The 22,308-nt window shown below is 38.9% G+C and overlaps 1 protein-coding gene across 2 annotated transcripts in view; it reads right to left on the reverse strand.

Moving 5' to 3' along the window:
• Positions 1-22,308, reverse strand: part of LOC128734896 (protein unzipped) — a 164,130-nt gene that overhangs the window by 68,951 nt on the left and 72,871 nt on the right. The window contains exons 1-2 of one of the 2 annotated variants that reach the window (XM_053829293.1): positions 4,289-4,351; positions 3,667-4,182 (exon numbers count right to left, since the gene is read on the reverse strand). The gene's annotated coding sequence lies outside the window, so the exon portion shown is untranslated. Of the gene's footprint in view, positions 1-3,666; positions 4,183-4,288; positions 4,352-22,308 lie in introns of those variants that run through there. The other variant, XM_053829292.1, reaches the window with a different exon arrangement.

Here is a 22,308-nt window from a genome sequence, read left to right on the forward strand (position 1 = left end):
GCTACATGTCAGAACAGGGAAAGGCATAGTGGACTAGACTGCTGGAAAAAGAATTCGCCATCTAAAAAACTGCGAGTGCTCGCTGGCGCAGAAGAGCGATTCACTAGCAACGAAACACACAGTTTCTACAAAACGATGAGGAGCAGGAATTTTGCCATACCTGTGCAACAAAAAGGCGGTAGCAGCTAGGTGGAAGCAGCACTTCCAAACGCCATTGAATGAAGAAGTAAACATGGAGATCAAGTAACAGGATAACAATTGTGAGCGATAGTCAAGCTGTGGAACCACCAAAACAGAAGGAGGCTAAGAAGGCACTTAATGAGCTGAACAACGATAAGACTGTTGGGAGGGATGGTATCCCGGTTATACTTTTAAAAGCGTGGAGTGAGCGCTTATATGAAGTAATCCACCGAAAAATTATGACTTGTGCACTCATTACCTGTTTCTGGACTTCAAGGCAGCGTACGATTCAGTCATACGAAATGAGCTGTGGCAGATCAAGATAGAACATGATGTTCCGATGAAACTAGTTAAGCTGATTCGTGCGACGCTGGATGGGTCAAAAGTTTCTCTAGTTGATAATTATCAGATGAAGTACTCAAATAAATAACAAATAACAAATTATCAATTATAATTGATATCTCTAATATTTAATTATTTCAAATAAAATTTTAATAAGCTCCATCCTTTATGAATGATTAATTGAAGCAAATGAGTTGATTACTATGAAGCTAGGCCGAAATAAACATCTACCTGGGGTTATGGCAAAATAGCCCTATGTTCGTTCGAATCAGGAAAGCTTTCGTCTCATCCCTTATAGTATAAAATCCTTCAACGACCATATCACTTGGCAAACACACGTGCACAGGATGCTTCCTATTGCCGTTATATTTTCCAAGCAGTCTTACAAGCGAGACACAAGGGGAACTTGGGCTGGCCATTTCAACAGAATAACGATCACCCACACGCTGATTATTGTAATTTATTTCAGTTTCAGTAGTTTACCAAGCGGAAGCTTTGTTCGGGTCGATTTTCCATTTACTTATTTATTCATTCAATCTTTCCATCACACGGGCACCGACTACCGTACCAAGTCGAGGTGTGACCGTTGGTCATCCCAGTTCACCCCTACAACTACCAATACAAAGTTTAAACATCCCTTACGAAGGAAGCAAGAGTCTCCCTTTTGTTTCTCATTACTTCATCGCGACGAGCAGCATTTACGTGCACAATCGATGTGCGTCAAATTCCCAAAAGGATGTGGTATAAATGATGTTCGCTGCCGGATGGAAATATCCGGGTCGATTTCCACTTAATGCGCAAAATAAACATTCAACTCATTTCACACATAATGTCGCGTCGATCCTGCAAGTGTGCCCATTCGTCACTGGTCAAATAGTGGGTTCAATATTGGGTTACAATTTAACACCCGGTCGGAGTGAGTTGCAGCAGCATAATAGCGGAACCCTCCTCGACACATTGTGGGACTACCAAAACACACAGCAAAACTTGCACAGCTGTTACTCAAAACCGGCAAATTGTTGATTTATGTCTTCCTAATTTCTCCGGCGGAACACCGACAGCCAATATGTTTAAGTTCTTGGAATGGTCTCTGTTATGCTAGCGCTAATTCAATTAGCTACGACCAAATAAATTTTCGGTTACCCTTGCAGCAAGCAGGCAAAACATTCATCCGAGCTTAGTGCAGTGCTTAGCTTTAGCTCATAAATCCGCAGTGACCGCAGTCGAAACAACGACGGCAAGAACGAAAGACCTACCGCTGCGCTCTGTGCCGGAGCGACCCGGCCAAATCAGTTGCGTTCCCACCGGGTGCCCAAGTGCTCCTACTATATGTTGTAGTCGCGGATAGAAGGCGCAATAACGGTTCCAAGAGGTGAGCATAAAATGGGGTCAGCCTTTAGAAATTATTCATTGCATTGCTGCTGCAGTGACGACCCGAATTGATCGTTGGAATTGAAAGCACCGAATGGTTCGTTCGGTCATCAACCCTCTGCTTTTCGTTATCTATTCTGGCGAGTATTCAGAAACACAAAAAACAAACGAGACAATCCACCAGGACCGAGATTGTTATCTAGGAAATGCATGAAATATAGATGAAATTGTTCGGTGCATTCGTGTTGAACCATGATAAAAGGTCTAGCCAAATCGGGGACGGCGAATCCCAGGGTTCATCGCATTGTTCTGCTATCTTGTCTCGTTTGTTGCTCGTTTTTTTCACGTTGCGTCTATTAACAATTGAATGGATTTTAGGCAGCATACGATTCAGTGAAACGAGTTGAGCTGTGGCAGATAATGCTAGAACATGTTTTCCCGACGAAACCAGTCAAGCTGATTCGTGTGACGCTAGATGGGTCAAAATCATGCGTCAGAATGGTGAGATCTCAGCGGTTTTCGTGACATTGGATGGTCTGAAGCAAGGGGATTCATTCTCTAACCTGATAATCAACATCGCATTGAAAGGTGCAATACGAAGAGCAAACGTAGAAAGGAACGGGATTATCATCAAAAAATCTTACATGCTTACATGTTGACTAGTAATTTTTTCACTGTATTGTTTTCATATTTAGAATTAAATTTCCTACAATTGATCTTTAGACATAATTTTGTAGCAAACGATAGTTTCTAGCTAGCATAGAGTCTAGCTTTTTAGAACGATTTCGCGTGAAATTATAAACATTATTTATAAAGACCGAAACAAAATAGCTCATCACCCCTGCGTTGTCACCCCACATAGGTGGACCATGGCAGCGCATGGTCAGGCCGGTGAAAGCAGCGGTCGCATACCATCTCCATTATCTTAGCGAGATCTTGAAGACTGTGCTATAAGTCTACATAAGACTGCAAGCATTCAGTGAAAGGGTTTACAGAAACGTGCAGTTGAAATGGTAATAAAAGGTTGATTTACTGCGAATATCAATGCATATTTAGGTATTGATATATTGAATGGGCAGGAAACCTGCATACAAAGTATGCATAAACCTGAAGAAAATGTGCATTCGCTTCGCAGAACATTGTAGAGGACCTCTACTAGAGGTATTATTTCATAATTTCAAACCCAACATAACTGACCATTTTATCTATGGCTTAGGTTGCTGCACCGATACCAAAACTCGTGCACTTTATTCCCTACAAAGGCAACAAACAAGCAAGTCGTTAAATTCGACTGTTACACTTCAAAACACGAACCCCAACTGGTGAACCCGTAAAAGCTCATTTCACTTCGAAGCGAATTGTTCATTGCGCTTAGAGTAGAGTGAAGGGACACCTCAACAGTCAGTTCCAGTTAGGGCAAAGCACTAAAAAAACTATAATTAAACCACGCTTCGTCATGCTACATAGAGCCCAACCTGCGTAGCCACCACGGGAAGAGCTGGAAGAGAATGCTACAAATTGTAACGGATCTATGGCTAGTTGCATGTTTTGGTTGCCTTTATTTGGAACCCTACAAACCACAATCTAGCCGTTTTCTCCGTTGCTCTCTTTGCAACCAATTCGTAATAAACATTGCATGGTCAAAATCACAAAACACTTAGGGCGTCATAATTGCCGGCACACTTAAACAGCAAATGGAGTGACGGAGAGAAGAATTACGGAGCAACGGAAAGGGTCTATGGTGATGAATAAATTAAACATTTTATTACTTACTTTAGATGGTGGATCTTACACAGACAATTCAGATCGACTGTGGTTAGCAACGTCAAACCGCACCGAACAACAATCGCTTCTTTTGATTTCCGTATCCGAAGGGAGATAATGCATACACTCTCTGGAGTGATCCTCAATCACATCAAAATTTTACACTCAACTTAAGCTGAATTCACTGGTAAGCTTCTCCGCGAAGTCGACACAATTTTTCTATCTACCAACACTTGGCACTTTGGCCTTTCTTTTTTCCACCTGCGCCGAATCAAATGATTTAAAACAATCGATAAAACACTTCGCTCTTTCAGCGCAAATGGTGACAAAACACTCAACCCCGCGTGTTCCCGCTACCGACTACCGACCTCGACACCGATCAACACAACATTAAACCGCGTACTTCAGTTCGCGCTCGAGTTGTCAGTACAGTACAATCCAGCTGCTGCTAATCCCCGGACCGGCCGGCGGCGTTCGAGTTCTGGAACGGAGAGCAATACCTCGTTGATCACGGCTCAGACAGACCTAGACGATGTGAGAGAACGAGAAAAAATAATAATTTATGATTAGTCATGAATTGCATATGACGCAGCAGCAGCAACAGCAGAGGTATGTACAGGCAATAATTAACCTTAGTTTAGCTCGCAATCGCATGCGATTGTTGTTAGCAGGTATCAAGCTAAAGGGTTTGTTTTGTATACAAACACTCGTACACGGTAGTCGACTTTGCAATCAAATGATATTTCCGTGGGAGAGGAAATAATTCCTGGAAGCTGCCGCGAAACGGAGCGCAAATATTTATTGCGGAGAGACGCAAGCAATTGAGTGCTAATTAATACAGTGTTAGCAGGGGGTTGCTGTTGCTGCGGTAGGTGATAGACTTGACGCGGTGTATTGACGGCGATCTGATGTGAATTAAAATGTTTGAGCTCTGCTGTCATAGATAAAATGATATACCGAGGGACGACTATAGGAATTAATTAGATCGAGAATGTAGTTTGTAAATGTACAATTGTAATAAGTGAACAATTATTGGATCTGAAGTTATTTCCTTCAGTTGAACTTGATATTACTGGGGCTCTGACTGTACAAAGTCAAGGTTTTGATAGCATGAACTTTATTTGGAGTTTAATTACAAAAACAAAATTTTGGTGCAGTATTTTGCTAAATTTAATTTTATATCAGCATCAGGTACTAATGTCATAACCGCACCTTAATTTAACACCACAATTTTAGGAATCATGACTAATTTTGTTTAACTTTATTCCCTACCGCTGTCATCATTCCGTTTGGTAGTCTGATATCTTGAACGTCTGATTACATGGGATACGGTTGACTGTTCGATTCTTAGCTGTTTACCGCTCCATCGACGAGAAGCATTTGGCTTTTCGAAGAAAGTACCCAAAGTGTTTTGCGTACTTTCTCTTAGACTAGTCTCAAGTTTTTAGTCTTGACCTTGAAATGCGGTCATACATATATAGTAATATTTTTTTTTGAAACGATGGTCCTACAATTGATGAAGGGACGGTAGGGGAAAGAAATGAAAATTTTTGGTGAAGGAGGGGAAGACTCATGGACTCATGCACCTTCCAGCATTGGACAAAAGGTAGGAGTCAAAATGACTACTTGTCAAGCATAGCTACCAATACCCCCCCCCCCCCCTTCCTTTCCGCTCTTCCCCTCCTTCACCAAAAAATTTTCATTTCTTTCCCCTACCGTCCCTTCATCAATTGCAGGACCATCGTTTCAAAAAATAGCACTTTCTCTTGTTCCAAAGATATCACGGTGATCTCTTAATCTGTTTTGTTAAAACTCTTCCGATATAAACAATATACTTTCAACTTTTTTGAGTCAAAATTTCTGTTATGCTTACTCACGTGGTAAAAAGAAACTACTGAAGTTTTTGGAGCGTCTTAGTAGAATACGAAACCTAAAATTAAAAAAGAAGAAAACTTATCCAATTTAAAACAGACACTGAGGAAGCCTGCAAGTCGTAGGCGAAATACGTATCTGTCGTGAATAAAATATACATAGTAGAATTAAATTGGATAAGATTTCTTCTTTTTTAATTTTAGAAAAAGAAACTAACTAATCAGTGTGTACAGTTTTTTCGCATACAATTTTCAATGTTGAAATAATAATGTTGGATATGTTTCGGTCTTTTTAAAATACAACTTTCGTATTACGCTTGATAACTCAATGAATCGAACGCATTTTAATTAGTGAAGGTAGGATATACTACAATGTACCGCAACTCAAAAGCGAAAGTTTGAATTAACGAGGTGTATTCGAATAAGTTGTAGGAAATTCAATGTAGTTATTAGACGTTTCATAGAAAAAGTGAAGCAGTAACATATGAAAAAGACGTGTTTAAAATAAAAAAATAAAATAAATTCAACTGTTTCTCCGAATATCTCAATAACGGCAATTAGAAAAATAATTTTTATGACCAATTTTGCTGTAAATGACATAAAGAATTGTTATTTGTATTAATCTTCATATATTACTTGAAAAATCCCAAGTTGGAGAAAAGTCATGAAAGTTGTTGTTCTACGAATTCCGTTCAGGAAAGTTGCTCCAACTCCGAATAACTTTTCAAGACTGAAAATTACTTCTATTTTTTTCAAAAAAAAAAAAATTAAAAATGGTATATTTTTGATATCTTGATATTAAGTTTTGTTTTAAATTTTTTGAAAAATTGGTAAAATATTTTTTTCAATGCATATAGTTTTCATGTTCAAAACTCAATTTCCTACCACTTTTGCTTAGACAAAGGGTTTCGAACGAAATGATAGTTTTCGAGATACAATGTTTCAAACTAATACACATGAAAATAACTACGCCCTTTTCAAAAAAGGAGTCTTGAATCAAAATGGCGCCAAAACCTGTGAAAGGTGCCAATTTCCTCCTATCAAACACGTTTGTAAATTTCATCTAAATTAGAGAGGTTCAAATTTAGTTATTTCACGTGCATTTTGCATTTTCTGCTATGGAATTCGGTTGAACCACCGCAAATATGGATGCAAACGTTATAGCACGGATTATTGTTAGCTGGTCAGATGAAAAAAATATAACCAGTAGATAGAGGGATGAAAATTTATGCACCATGCACTTGGTTGTGGAGAGTTTATTAGGCAAAATATCGTAAAAGAAGTCGTGAAAGTGTTGAATGAATCTGCCATTTTTATTTCCAACCGTGCATCCGAGGTTGCATAGGTTTTAAAGTTGAAATGTTTTCTTACGAGTGAGTATTAAATATAAATCAAATACAATAGCACCAAAAACATTGAGCAAGAATACCAAGCATGATATACTTTAAAACAATTCTATAACACATTCTATCTTGACGTTGGTTAGCGTTACAAGCGTTTTGTAATGGTGGACATTGGATGAAATGTTGGGCTGGTTTCAACACAAAGTTTTATAGGCGCATCAAATTTCATGGTACAAGTATGCATTTTACATCCAAAAAAACTATGCACCCTTCATTAGATACGAGTTTTTACTTCCCTGTTAAGCGAACACTCTTCATGCATCGTAAATTTCCGTTTAAATATTCAATAATAGAAGAAACAATATGGTGACTGGTTATGATGTTATGGAAACGTTTTTGTATATTTAGTTTGTTTTGAAAGAAGTATTTGCCACGATACTTTATGCCTATGTGAGACGCCATTATAGTCCTTATAGCATGAATTTAAACCTTTATTGGCGAATACCTGTGCGATACTCTTGTGGGACGCTCAACGACGGACCGAATGTTCACCTTGCGACTAAATCCTAGAAATTCAGCTTGCAGACTCATTGTTTGTTTATAGACTTCAATGTGGTGCACGATTTAGTTAAACGAAATAAGCTTTGTGACCTATAGTTTGTGACGTTAAATGGTTTAAAACAAGGTGACGGACTATCGAATTTGCTGTTCAACATTGCAATGGCATTGTCTCTGACTCTGTCGCGGTCCATCGTAAATCTTTTTGTAAAGTAAAGGAGCGTTTGGTGAGAATAATGATAAACTGGATGAAACTGGGAAATTTCGAAATGAGGCCAAAAATATATTGGGACGTTCAAAATAGGGGCAAAGCAAGGTCTAGGTTGTCACCAAAGTGTTTTAGCAATTTAACTATTGCCGCACCCTTCTATTAGCTAGTCTTATATCTAATTCTGTCCAGTTTATCATTCTTCCCTCCAAATGCTCCTTTACTTTACAAAAAATGCATAGGAAATGCTATTCGAAGGTCAGGCATGCAGAGAAGCGGTACCATCATTGCGTAATCTTGGATGCTCCTCGGGTTCGTGAACGACAAGAAACAAATTCCCTTTTTGGGGGATTCCACAGCTGCAAGGTTTTACTTTATTTAAAACACCAGATATTAGGCTCAAAAGACATTAACCATCTTTGAGCCCGCAAAATGATGAGTTCACAAAATGAAAAAAGTCCTTTTTCTTCATTTGGAGATCACTTCCACATTCTGTTTCCAAGCTATTTGTACAAACAGTTTTATTTCCAGAAATACCTATACAGGACTATAAAAAGCCTTTGTTTTCTTTGCCTCCAAGTTTGATCCAAGTTTGATCAAAAACCGTCCAGGCGTTCCGGAGTTATGACAGTGCATGGAAACATCTATTTGTATAATCTGGTCTATTTATATAAGAGGCTTATGTCTGTACCGAAAACCAGGTCTCTGACAGGACGTTATAAGAGACTTATCGGTAACTAAACACAGGTCCCTGACAGGACGTCATGCTTTCGCAGCAATGGGTTGTATTCTCAGTCACCTCACTGGTCGACTGCTGGACTGTTCGATTGCTCAACTGTTTGACTAGACTGCTCGACTGGACTGGCCGATTAGACTGCTCGATTTGATTGCTCGCCTGGACTGCTTAACTGAACTGCTTGATTGAACAGATCGACTTGACTGCTTGACTGAACAGCTCGATTTAACTTCTAGGGTGGACTATTCGACTTAACTACTCGGTACGACTGCTTGATACATTTGCTTGACGTACTACTCGATCAGACTGCTCGATTTAACTGCACGATTGAACTGCTCGACTGGACTGTTCGATTCGACTGCTCGACTGGACTGTTTGACTGGACAGCATGGTTCATCTGCTCGACTAGGCTGCTCGACTCAACTGTTCGATTCGACGCTCGACTCAACTGCTCGATTCAACTGATTGACTCCACTGCTCGGCTGCATTACTCGCCTAGACTGCTCGATTTGATTGCTCGACTCAACTGACAGTTTGATTCAACAGCTCGACGTAACTTGTCGACTTAATTGCTTGACCTTACTGTTTGATTCGATAGCTCGACTTAACTGCTCGATTGAACTGCTCGACTCAACTGTTCGACTTAACAGCTCGACTGAACCGCTTGACCCGACTGATCGACTAGACTGCTTGACTAAACTGTTCGATTGGAGTGCTCAACTCTACTGCTCGACTAGACTACTTGACTTAACTGCTCGATTAAACTGCTCGACTCGACTGCTCGGCTGAACTGCTTGACTGAACAGCTTGATTTAAGTGCTCGATTTGACTGCTCGACTTAACTACTTGACTTCTGTTTGATTCGACAGCTCGACTAGACTACTCAACTCAACTGCTCAACTGGACTACTCGACTCGACTGCTCGACTCAGAAGCTTAACTGGACTACTCGACTCAACTGCTCAAATAAACTGTTCGACTGGGCTACTCGACTCAACTGTTCGACTCGATTGCTCGAATGAACTGCTCGACTCAACTGTGCGACTTAACCGCTTGACCCGACTGCTTGGCTAAACCATTCGATTCGACTGCTCGATTCAAGTGCTCGACTAGACTATTCGATTCAACTGCTCGACTGGACTCTTCGATTCAACTGCTCGACTGGACTCATTGACTTAACTGCTCGACTGGACTGCTCGATTTAACTGCTCGACTCGACCACTCGTTTCAACTGCTCGACCGGACAGCTTGATTGAACAGCTTGATTTAACTGCGCGACTAGGCTGCTCGATTTGACTGCTTGACTTGGCTGTTCCACTCGATTGCTCGACCCTACTGCTTGACTCGATTGCTAGATTCGACTACTCGACTCGCCTGCTCAACTCGATTGCTTGTCGCGGTCGGTGTTAAACCAGACCGGACCAAGTCGCAAAATTTTAAAAAATGAGTTAATGATAGCAAACGATCAAGAATTTTCCAAGCAACATTTTACTCTAATCAGACTACATAAATGTTGCAAACAGCCAGAGTTAGAAGATGATTTCGAGTGTGGCAAACTTTGAATGCGTTTTTCTCGAAGTCAGAATTTTGCCATTCAGTTCTGTCTGACTTAACACCGGCCATATGAATCGGTCTGTGGCAGACAATAGACAGTTCAGAGCCACTCACACAAGAGAGCCATATGGCCCGGTTATAGAATCAGCACAGTGGAGATGTTTTTATTCAGTTGAAACCATAAAAAACTATTTCAGTTTCCGGCTATGACTCTTTTATGTACAATATCTTAGAGCTATATTATGCAATATAAGAACTCAAAGACCTAATACAGTTGAATTTCGAATTTGGCAACAAATGCGCGTCGCCGTGCCAAAATCGAGACCCTTTTTTTGATATGAAAAAATTGAATGTAAATGCGTTAGAAATTGAGAAAATATTATTAATCAACGATTGCAATAATTTTATGCTTGAAAAGTCCGCCGAAAGCTATCCGTCCGGTGCAAGTAAGTTTTTCGCAACCTGCGGTAAGTCGTGTAGTCCTACGGCAATAAAACATTATTGTTCGAAACATTCTATAACAGCAAACTTTTTTCAATGAACACACTGAGGACATCATTTTTGCGTCATTTAAAGCATGTACGCAGAAACTGACTGATGCATATTTTTGAGAGGGAAATATTTTGTGTTGCCAAAAACGGATACTTTTGTTGCCAAAATCGAACCATGCCAAATTCGAACATCTTCGCAAACACTGGCCAATGCGTTTTCTGAATTCTGAACAGACATTTATATTTTCCGGATCGTAAGATTCGAGCACAACTAGTAAATTTATAAAGTTTTTTATGCAAATTTCGAAATATATTTGGTTTATTTTACGTGAACTCTGGAATTTACGCGGTTTTGACATGGAATCTACCCTTCATGTAAAGAGATTTGAGTGTATTGAGTAGATTGAAATAATAGATTGACTTCAGAAAATCGTTTGACTTCAGAAAACCAGTTTAATTGCATTCATTCACATTCCCCATCCAAGAAGAACAGCTTGAATTCTTACAGTTACGAAGCGTTTACCAATGCATAAACGCAATTATAAAAAACCGGTAATAAGTTCAATTCAATACAAAACCAACGTTACGTCAAAGGTTCACCATAAACCCAATAAAGTATTGAACGAAACCGGTAAGGATCTGAGCAAACAAAGAAAACATATTTCCGAAACCACCAAAAACGCGACCATATGCTATATGTACAACTCGGCAAAAACTGACATTCGACAATCGACAAAACCGTTAATTTATGTTTCCGTCCCACGCGACCGTTTTTATTGCGGCCTGACAACCGTGCAGTACCTACCAGCTCCTCTAGCGGTGGGTGGGCGGAAGAGAAATGTCTTCTTTTAATTCCGTTTGTCGAAAATAAAAGTATTTAGGTACGTGCACGGCTGATGTATAGTTCCAAATTCATTGAACTTCAACCAATTTAACCCGCGCGGATGGAGGAGGCAACTAATGGGGAGAAAGTACCGCCTGGTTTCCTGCTGCCTCCGCCGGTGCAGAATGCACCCTGCAGCTCCGGTCGGGTCGAGGTTTAATGGATTTTATTGTTAAGTTATATTGCCTCATGGGGTAGAACGTTTGTAGTTCGGGAAGCAAAGCGAAAGGCACGCGACTTGGATTCCTGGGTGCTAGTCACAATCATTAAGTCTCTCTAAGCGTCAAGCAACCTAGAGGATGAGTTGGAAGTCAGCTTAATAGAAGAAAGGCAGTCTGTACCAATAATGATCGTGAAAAGGCTATAGTTCATCCTTAAAAAATAATTAATTAAAGGTTAGGTTAAGTTAACCGCGTTGAATCGTATTTTTTGCTGGTTCCCACCCAGAAAAAGAGCTATGGAAGCGTAAAGCTACACCAACTTGTTGCTTGAAATTTTTTATGGGTGACTGAAATTAGTTCCTGTAATTCATTAAACATCATTAAACACACAATTGCTACCTCCACCTGTTAAGCAAATTATGTTATACAGCATAATTTCCTTTCCGTCATAATCTAGCTTATACCAACCCTCGCCTAATTGATCTAGATCAGTTAGTTTCGTTTAAGCACACTTTCAATTAAGTTTAGTTTAAATGACTCGAGCATAATAGTGCACGTACCTACAATAAAACCTTCACTCATACGGCGGCGGCGACGGCGTTTTATCTAACCTCGAACATCTCGCATGTACGGGTCTAGCAGCCTGGCAGCCAGTGCAGCGTGACAAGTAAAGTGTCCTATTCTCCTTTGTGACTTGCGAGTCAGACCCCGATGATGACGCAAGTGTAATATAGGGATAATTTATGCCCCATGCAAATTTTTTTTTCACATTCTGTATGAATGAGAGAAGCTGCCGTCGTCGTCGCCGTCGCCGGAAAACATATATGCAAAGTGGACCCCGATGACGCGACTGTTTTCCCTTGACGTGAGCCCGCTGAGGATGGTGTCATATCATGCTGAACCGAATGCTGCTTGGCCAAGGTTTGAGCTACTATGTACTTAATGCTTTCGAGAAAGGATTGCTAATGCATGTGTGCATGTAATTTTCTTGGAATGTTCTCAACTGCTTTGCGCAAAGTATAAACCTTGCATTCATGAAGAAATATTTGTGAAATTATCCTGCACATTTTTCCCCTTACATTTGTCACCATTAATCAATTGTAACATTGAAATAAAGCACTCAGCGAACCGCAGCTCACGGCATCCACACACCTGACGTGCCTATATTTTAGGCCTCTCAAATCTAGGATCTAAACCAAAGCTCTAGAGATTCATGTCACGATGCTTTTACTGCCCATTTAATGACTAATTAAAATTAGACTACATAAATGCATGGATAATTCTGAATACGACAAACTTTCCTGCCTGTCCATACATTACCATTTCATTGTTATCAAGCGTTAAAGTGTCTCTACTCTAGCTGGAATGTGTACACCCCAGTTTGTGCTAGATTGACGTGCTAACCGTCTATTTACTATACCGGAGTCGTTGTCTTTGATGTGACATACTGGCCCATAAAAAGAATGAGAATAAATTACGACTCGCACTACTACGATCATACTATTGCCACTGCGGACTTTTGTTGTTGATGAGTAATTAATGTTTCTGTGTATTCCAAAACCGAAGTAATATGCGTATGTAATTGATCGAATTGTACCGGCTTTTAGGGACGCTTTAACGTGTCCGAACCATTCGTTTAATTGTTCAATTGTTGTGGTTTATACCGACGGACGGACTCATGGAGGAATCGAGCGAAGTGAGCATGCCGGCCGGCGAAACAAACTTCTGTTTCGATTTACTGAATCAAATTTGATGGTTTGAGTTATTTGACAGAAATTATATTTCCAATTTTTCTTTACTATTATCGATCACTTGCCTCGAACCGGGTACTCCTCGTTATGGCCTCGATGGCTTTATTACAGATGGCTACGTGTCCCGGACTCCCGGGTTGTCCCCCAACAAAACCGAATTTTTCTGAAAATTGCAGTGAGTTTGTTCCTAAAAGATTTCAGGTCACAAGGAATTACAGAAACATGTAAATTCAGCTGTAAAATACACGTAACTTTATATCAAGATACCACTAATTCAAGCAAAGCCAATTCTTTATGCATTATATTTGCTTTTAAAAAAAGTCCGGTTTTCATCCGGATAGTTGTTTGGACAAATAAAACTAGTGGCCACGCCACTATTACTTCAATTACTACGGACTTTTATCGCTTCTAATGCAAAGTTTCGGGTATAAAAGTCTTAAAGACTTGACCCTTCTTTATCGACAGACTTCACAGGCGGTAATTAACCTTCGTACTGACTCTAGTAGCACCGCCTAGTCGAGATTTGAACATACGACGACTGGCTTTTTAGACTACCACCGTACCTCACTGGACTACCACCGTAGCTAACTGGGAAGGAATGGCCCAAATATAATCATTGATTATGGCCGAAATGTCGTTTCAATAAGACGGCGCTACTTGCCACACAGCACATTGACACAATGGACCAATTGAGGGTCGCGTTTGATCAGCAATCATTCTTTGGTATTGGACTTGTAAATTGACCGCTTAAATCGTGTGATTTGACACCACTAGACTACCTTTTAAGGTATTATGTAAAGTGCCTCATCTATACGTATAAGCCAGCAACTATTGAGGCTTTGGGAGACATAATTGCGCAAACAAGTGCAAATTGGACAAACAAGAATCATTTTTGTTGATAAAATGTTTAATCTTAAAAAAAAAATTCGATAAATTTTTCATAAATTTTGGAAAATATTCAACTTTAAGGTGTACTTCAAATTCTCGAAAAGGAAAGGTTTTGTAAAAAGAATTGAGCCAATCAGTTCAACCCTTTTTCAACAGTTGTAAAAAATCTATAGGAAAAATGATCAAAAGAGATGATTTTTAGGCCATTCTAGCTCAGAAGAAGCTTCTCCCTGAACTCATTGTAAGAACACTTTCCATGTAAGAGCACTTTCAATGTTCGGTCTATTTTTATTTTATAGAAACGATTAAAAATTTACTAATCACGAAGATTTTTGTAAGTTCGTAAATTTTGACAGACATGGAATTTACATATATGGAAGTACAATTCAAGCGGCCATGCCAGTAGATGATAGGATCAGGGCCCAACAACGTCACCTTCAATTGCATAACGTCACTCAACAATGAAGCAGTGGAGCTTCGGTTTCAACAGAAGCAGCACCGCTTCAGTTTCAAACTGGCTTCAGTCAGCGTAAGCGAAATGGGTTTCACTTTATTATGACTATCGATTTCAACTTTTCGTTTGTACTTTTCTATCAAATATTCAGAAAAAGGCCTAAAATTTTGAATGCAAATGAATTGAATTTGAGTAACATTTCCTACAATGCAACGCATATTAAAGTTAACCTAGTCAATGTCGACAAATCGTGCCTGACTTTCTGCCGTCGTCAATTGAAACAGCCATCAACGTCAACTGAAGCTTGCTTGAAACGTTCTGTTCAACAAATGAAGTAAGTCACTTCATGTAAGAGAAAGTCAGTTTCATTTATTTGTATCGACGATGCCGGGCCCTGGATAGGATATTCGATGCATGCGAGTCACTGGGAATCGCCATATGATACGCTACAAATCAGCGAAATTAAGATTGATTAAAAACCACTTTCAAACAACGCTTAGACAAAACTGAAAAAAAGTAATAAAAAATAAAACTAAAGTTAGGAGAAATGAGCCGAAAGGTCAGGTGTGCAAAAAACAGGTACGCAACACTTTTACGAAACAGGACATAAATTTATTTTGACGAGGCTAAAATAGTAGAAAAGATTTCCAAACATAACACCAGGCTGATTGCTGAAACCTTTTATATTAAGATTAGAGGTGAGGATAACATCGTAAACAAACAAATTGACTCTGTAACTTTAAAAACCGGCTACAACCCTGTGATACAAAAACTTGGGAGAGAGCAAAACAGAAGATAGTTTATGTATTATGTAATTGTAAATAGATAGAGTGTGTAGTGTAAAGATGCAAAATGTGTAAGTCTGAAATTTAATTTAATTTGTAATAAGTGAAGTTTGTTTAATATAATGTTTTAGTGTCCGCTGATGATGAGTGAAAGCCAGGAAGTAGCTCGAAACGTACGGACAAACTGACAGTTGAATTTAAATTTATTTTCGCCGAAAACCGCCGATCACAAGAAGCAAACAATCAAGGGTCATTCCACGCGAAGTGTTCGAGCCCCGTGTAATCGACCTTCACGACCTTTTCGGTCAGAAAGAAAAAATCTAAAATTTGGTGCCGATCGGACATTCCCTCTATTAATGGAAGCACCTCCATTTTAAAGGAAAATATCCTTTTTTGTCAAAACCTCTTATTTTCTTTTGCTTATATCTCCGGAAGTATTGGGTTTAGAAAGACACTATTTTCACATTTTTAAAGGAAATTACCCAAGCAGTTCGAAAAAAATATTATGTTCAAGCACCAGTGCTACCAAATATTTTTAAACTCATGGCAAAGTAGTCCATGTGGCATCCGATATGGCAAAGTAGTCCTACATTGCGTAGAGAAACACTGCTTAAAAAAAGTTATTTTGCTTATAGTTTTACATAAAACATGGGGAATTGCTTGATTTAAAACGCTGTATCTCGGAATCGGCAAAGAATACATCGCCATCGGGACGATGAGTGATTCTTTTGAAAAAAATTGCGAAACACGATGAAGTTGAAATTCTTGAGTTAAAATTGTCTTCATTGAGAGATAAATGTAAATTTAGTTTTCAAATTGAGTTTAAAAATGTTTGGCAGCACTGGTGCTCAAAAATACTATCTTTTTTGAATTCCTAGGATGATTTCCTTTGAAAATGTGAAAATAGTGTCTTTCTTAACTTAATATTTCCGAAAATATAAGCAAAATAAAAAAAGAGGTTTTGACAAAATCGGATATTTTCCTTAAAAATGGAGGCGCTCCCATTAATCGAAGGATTGTTCGATTCGTACCAAATTTTGGATTTTTACTTTCTGACCGAAAACGAATAATCTGGCAAAGTTTAGTTCAAATCCGTGACGGTCGATTACACGTTTGAACTTTTTCTCGGTCATTTGGCATGGAATGACCCATAAACGTTAACCAGAGTATGTATGTATGTTCCGCCATAACTCTGGAACGCCTGGACCGTTCATCACCAAACTTAGCATATGTACATGTTTCTTGGCATAAGGGTATCAGTATAGAGAGGTTGACAAAAGGGTGTCGCAAACAAGGGGAAGAGGTCCAAATAAGGAAAGCTTTGTTTCTCTTCTATTCAGATAGGTAACAGTGGTGGGGAGTAAAAGTGGCTGGGAGACAAAGGGTTTCTAATGAAGAGGTCAAAATAAGAGAAAAGACTTTGTTTCTTTTTCATAGATATTTCTTTCCGGGTAGATATATATTTCTACATTCCCGAATAGCCGGAGAAAAATATTTCCGGATATTTCCGGAGAAAAAAGAGCTACGTGGTCAAGTGCTACAAGTGGTCTGAAGGAACTCACAAATAGGGTAGGTTGAGAGTGTTGCTTCTTGTATTGTGGGAATCCCCGAAACGTAAATAGATGTGCACAAGTAGCTGGAAACTTAAAAGGAGGTGGCCTCTGACAAGAAGTAAAGCAAAGCTGCGGGTATAAACGTTCTGTTGAGAACTTGACACTTTTTTATCGAGAGACTTTGCAGCCGGTTATTAGAGTACAGGACATTACGGGATTAGAGCAAAATTTGAATAGGAGTAAATTAGAGTGTATTGTTTACACTATATTTTTATCCCGGTCAGTTTTTCGAAAATTGGAAAAAAATGGCGTCACCCAAAAAGCAACGTCGCGAATTTATTTTACGCAAGCACCTGAAAAATCCTCAACTGTCTCATCATGAATGATAAGACTTACGTCAAGGCGGACTTCTGGCAGCTTCCGGGACTACTGTACTTCACCGCCCAGCACAAGTTTGATGTTCCGGAGGAAGTAAGGATGCAGAAACTTTTATAGTTTGCCAAGAAATACATGGTTTGACCAAGAAATACATCATGTAGCAAACGGAGTGCACCGTTCGTGACTACAGGGACTGTAACCGGGCAGATCTACCGCAAGAAGTGTTTACAGAAGCATCTGTCTTTTCAGTCGAAGCAACACGAGGGTCCTACGATCTTCTGGCCGGATCTACCTTCGTACTAATATTCAAAGAATGTATTGGAATGATACCAAGCCAACGGAGTCACTTTCGTACCTAAGGACATGAGCGCCTCCACCAGCGCACCGGAACTAAGGCCCATCGAAAAACACTAGGCTATTATGCAGCAGGCACTACGGAAGCATCCCAAGGAGGTCAAGTCTGAGGAAAACATGAAGAAAATGTGGATTTTCGTACAGAAGAAGCTGCAGCTGGGTTGTCCAAAATTTTTTGAGTGGAGTTAAGGTGCGTAAGGTGCGAGCATACGGTTATGGTATTGAAGTTGTATGAAACAGATATGCCAAAAATTTACCAATGGGTTATATTTTGTGGTCTGAAAGTTTGAAAAGGATCGGTAAAATAGGTAATTTTCTACAGCGTTTCTTCCGTGGTACAGTTTGGTGAGGGACACCATTTACAAGAAGAGGAGGTCCCAATAAATTCTTATTCTTATTCTTCTTATTCTTATTAATACCATCACAGCCACAATAAAGGATTCCTGGAAATAATTTTAATTATTTCTAATGATAGAAATATTTCAAATTATTCAAGAAGAGGAGGTCCCAATAAACAAGAAAAACTTTGTTTGTCTTGCATTACGCGAATTAGTGGATAAATAACTGATCGGGCACTCAGCTAGTTATAAATAAGTGTTACAGGAAATTATGTTAATTAATGACGTGATTTATTTTTCATTTTTACTTAATATATTGTTCGATTTTGTACATGTTTTTTGTGATAATTTGTTAAGATTATCACACTGAAGCATATTTGAAGCAATATTCAGACATAATTTAGGAAAACTGAGACAAAACTGATACAACATGAGTCGTGAAAATTGAAAATTATCAGATAAATTAAAGTTTCCAAAAGTTAAAACCACGCAAGGAAAAATTGAAGCAAAACAGGTTTTTTCAAAAACTGAAGGAATTGAGAAAACTAAATCGAAAAGTTATTAGGGAATTTAGATATATTAAAGTCAAAATTTGCAAGAGAATTAAGACGAAATTAAATCTAAACAAACAGATAGTACTACAGCGCTCATTCATTTTGGGATACTGTCATTAAACTTTGCTTATGAGTCATCCAAATCCCTTATTGCAGTCTGGTCAGTTTGAATAATTGACTAGCTTTTAATAAAGATACAAAAAGGCTGTGATATGAATTTTAAAAAAAAGGCAAATTTAGCAAGCAGCATTAACAGCACTCGTAATCCGTAAAAGGGTCATCGCTCTCCGAACTTACGGGAGCAATCTGCACCTATTCTGGCACTTCGTTCGTTTCGATGGCAAGTTATTCGCAATATTGCACACAGGTAATTCAATCAGAGCGGATCAATGAATTGGAGGAAAAGTAGCTTCGAATTACCCAAATTGAAGTGAAAATTGGTAGAATATAGGAGAGTTGATTTTTATCTCAAATTTAAAATTCCGCTTAAAATTTGTTTGAATATTCAATTGTGCATCTGTTCCTTTTCGGAAATTAGATAGGGGAAAGGCGCCAACAGTACCACACTTTTTCAGTTGTATGAAAAAAGTCGTTTTGGGAGTTATTTTAAATTAGTTACAATTACAACTGTGAAGGTGTTATTTTGTCTCACTATTCCCTAAAGGTAAACGAGAAAAGGTAAACAATGATTACACACACTCGGTTTTTTAAACGTTTTTTTACACGCCACGTATCTCCCGTGTAAAAAAAGACTTGAGTGTATTGTATATTGAAACACATATTTGACAAGAAATAGTTTCGGTAAAACATGAGATGCGTGGTATTTAATTTTTAACATGGTTGAGCACAATAATTTTTATATCATCGGGTTTCTTTTTATCATCATTTATCATTTTTATTATCCATTCAACGTAAAACAGAATTGCCAAACAAAAAAAAATCGAAAATTCGAATCGACTGACCATAAAACTGGCCCAGTTGACGTAAATTGGTCTCTTTTCAATGATACTTTAAAGCAATGTATTAGGCCATTACGTACAGTTACAGTCGTAAAGATTACATAAAGTATGTATGTTTTGTCATACAGCATGCTGATATTGAAAATAAATCATACTCATAAAGTAACGGTTTCGGACCCTGCTCATTCCATCCGCTCAACATGTTTCGCAAAGCCACCGAGCGGAAGCAATTTAGGTTTTATTACACATTGATATCGATTCTAGTGAACAACATTGCTTATAAAAGCCGCAATAAAAATCAAAATGTAGAAAAATAAAATTAACGGCGATAAAATCTAGGAAAATTAAAGGATACAACACAGAGCATAACAGCTATCATTACAAAACATAGTATTAATTGTGTTTATCTCAGCGGACCGGTTAACGCTGTGAGTGGCTATTTGAATGGGACAACCGGTAATAATGAATGAAAGTATCAGAGTCGCCGCGCATGTCCTCTAATAATTGTTTCCACCGAGGTAGAAAGCATTATCCAACGTAGTTAAAATACATTTTCCTGCCTTTTAAAGTTGTTATTGAGGGTAGTTACGTTTGCGTGTTGTATAACTGTAATGTAAATAACTATCACCGGCAATGGAATCAACGGGATTTTTTATTTTATTTTATTATTTTCAAGTACAGATACCATAAATTTTTCCCTTTTTATGTCGTTTAACCATCCGAGTGCCATTAATGACGAATCTGTCCCAGTTTTATCAGGAAATGAAGTTCTCATTTGCTGTTATATTGCGACACAGCAGGATAACTTAGGTTAGTAGACTTTCTATTCCGGAGCTCTAGTGGTTGTTCTGTTATGTGGCTATCAATGGAGCAAAGTATACCCGGGTAAAAGCAAAGCTTAGGTGCTACATTCCGTGTTCGAAACTTGACCTTCTGTTTTTATTCGACAGACTTCGCAGCCAGTTGCGTAAATCGAACACGGCGGGTGGCCCATTAGGGTCAGCAGTTAACTATGAAAAGAATGACTGCGGATCAGCCTGAAAGGGCAAATGGTTAAACAAAAATATCACACTGCCTTTAGGGCTATGATATGAATATATCAGCGGTATAACAACGTGAATGTTAATTACTAGTGCTCGTAAATAATCCGGTAGCGCGGTTGATACAATACAGCGCCAGGACAATATTTTCAGACAACTAAGTGCATTTTTTCTCGAAGTGCAAGCTTTTTGCTTTTAAAAAGGATAGTGTATTTTAACCAAAATTTTGGCAACATTAAAGGGTTGACTAATATCCTAATACTAATGGTCTAAAAACTGTTTGGAGTGACAGTCTGCAGTTCATAATGACTAACCCACTCTCCGACAGAAAGGCAAATTGAGCATTTCCGGTTGCAAAATTTATAGTTACTGCTATCTTATACTTAGTACATATTTGTTGCAAAAACAAAACAAAAAAACAAATATCTGCAGCTGCTTTAACCAGTTCCAACAGCATTTCGCTGCGCTGTATTAGCTACCAACCAACCGCCGTGACGGGTGTGGCGAAGTAGGTCCAACACTGATTACCATCACAATGATTTAAGCTGCCGGGGAAAATTAAGGCTTAGCCTTGACATTAAGCCAGCGGACACGATGACGACGACGGCGACGGCGACGGCGACGACATTGACCAACAACTGGTTAGCCGGCCGGCCGGCACAAACCGGCCATTCACTGGGTTGATTTGCATTTGGCAGACTGACTGGTTGTCGACACAGACGCCAAATTTTTTTCTATCTAATTTCGTCACGTGCAGTTTTGCATTACCATGATTTTGAGTTGTTTTCGAAATGCGACATTTTATTGCTACCTTAGCAGTTTCTAATGGAAAAAATTGAGTGAGATTTGGAAACAAAAGTTAAATGCTGTATTAGAAGATATAAAGGACATTTCAACTGACATTGATTTACGACTTCAGATCAATCAAATTGCTCGTTATAAACGGATTGACAGTTGAGTTTCTCTTTTCGTCCGATAGTTATATTTCTTATCAATCGAGCTCGATGAACTATAAGAGGTTCAGTAGAGGCAAGGATTGGAAACGAAAAAGCTTTTTCGACAGGCAGATTTCAAGACATCGATTATATTTAGTTACGCTGTTGTTAATCTGGGTTCGCTACTTTCTGTTCGTTCGATTTTTGTGCAAGATAGACAAGAAGAGAAAAAACAAAATGACAGCTACCTTAAAACTAACCTATAATTATTATTGAAATAAACCTAATTATGAGTCCTAGAAGAGTGTCCGAAATCAGTAAAGCTAAAGATATCATTTTCATTACCATAATGTGAACGTTACGAGCGAATAAAATTAATCAAGAACCAGTTAATTTCGATATGAATGTCAATTCGAAGACTAAAGTAGAAATAGATACGTAAAAACCACAACTTCGAGTTTTTACTTTTAAACGGTTAATGACTAGTTTCGACCAAAACAGGATTCGAACGACAATCAAACTTTACTGTCACAACATTTTCACATCGTTATTCCCTATTATCGCGAATCGTTTCAACACAGCTATAGAGTTTCTAAGTCTTCCGCCCCATTAGTGGTGAGCAAAATCCCACGCAATTTCGGGATCGCGTTACAAGCCGCGTCGTGGCCGCCGTCTTCGTGGTTTGCAATCGCTTTTTCGTATTCTTTCGTCGTCTACCGTATTGCTGACTGACTGACTGACTCTGACTGACAGTCGTTGGAGTCAATCCCAATCACGCAACAGCGCGGTTACTCTTTTCGGTTCAATGACTCGCATCAGTTGGTAGTTCCGACCCATCTTCACAGTGCGGGGCTCGAG

Source organism: Sabethes cyaneus, chromosome 2, assembly GCF_943734655.1.
Source record: "Sabethes cyaneus chromosome 2, idSabCyanKW18_F2, whole genome shotgun sequence".
In the NCBI taxonomy this organism is placed as follows: Eukaryota; Metazoa; Arthropoda; class Insecta; order Diptera; family Culicidae; genus Sabethes; species Sabethes cyaneus.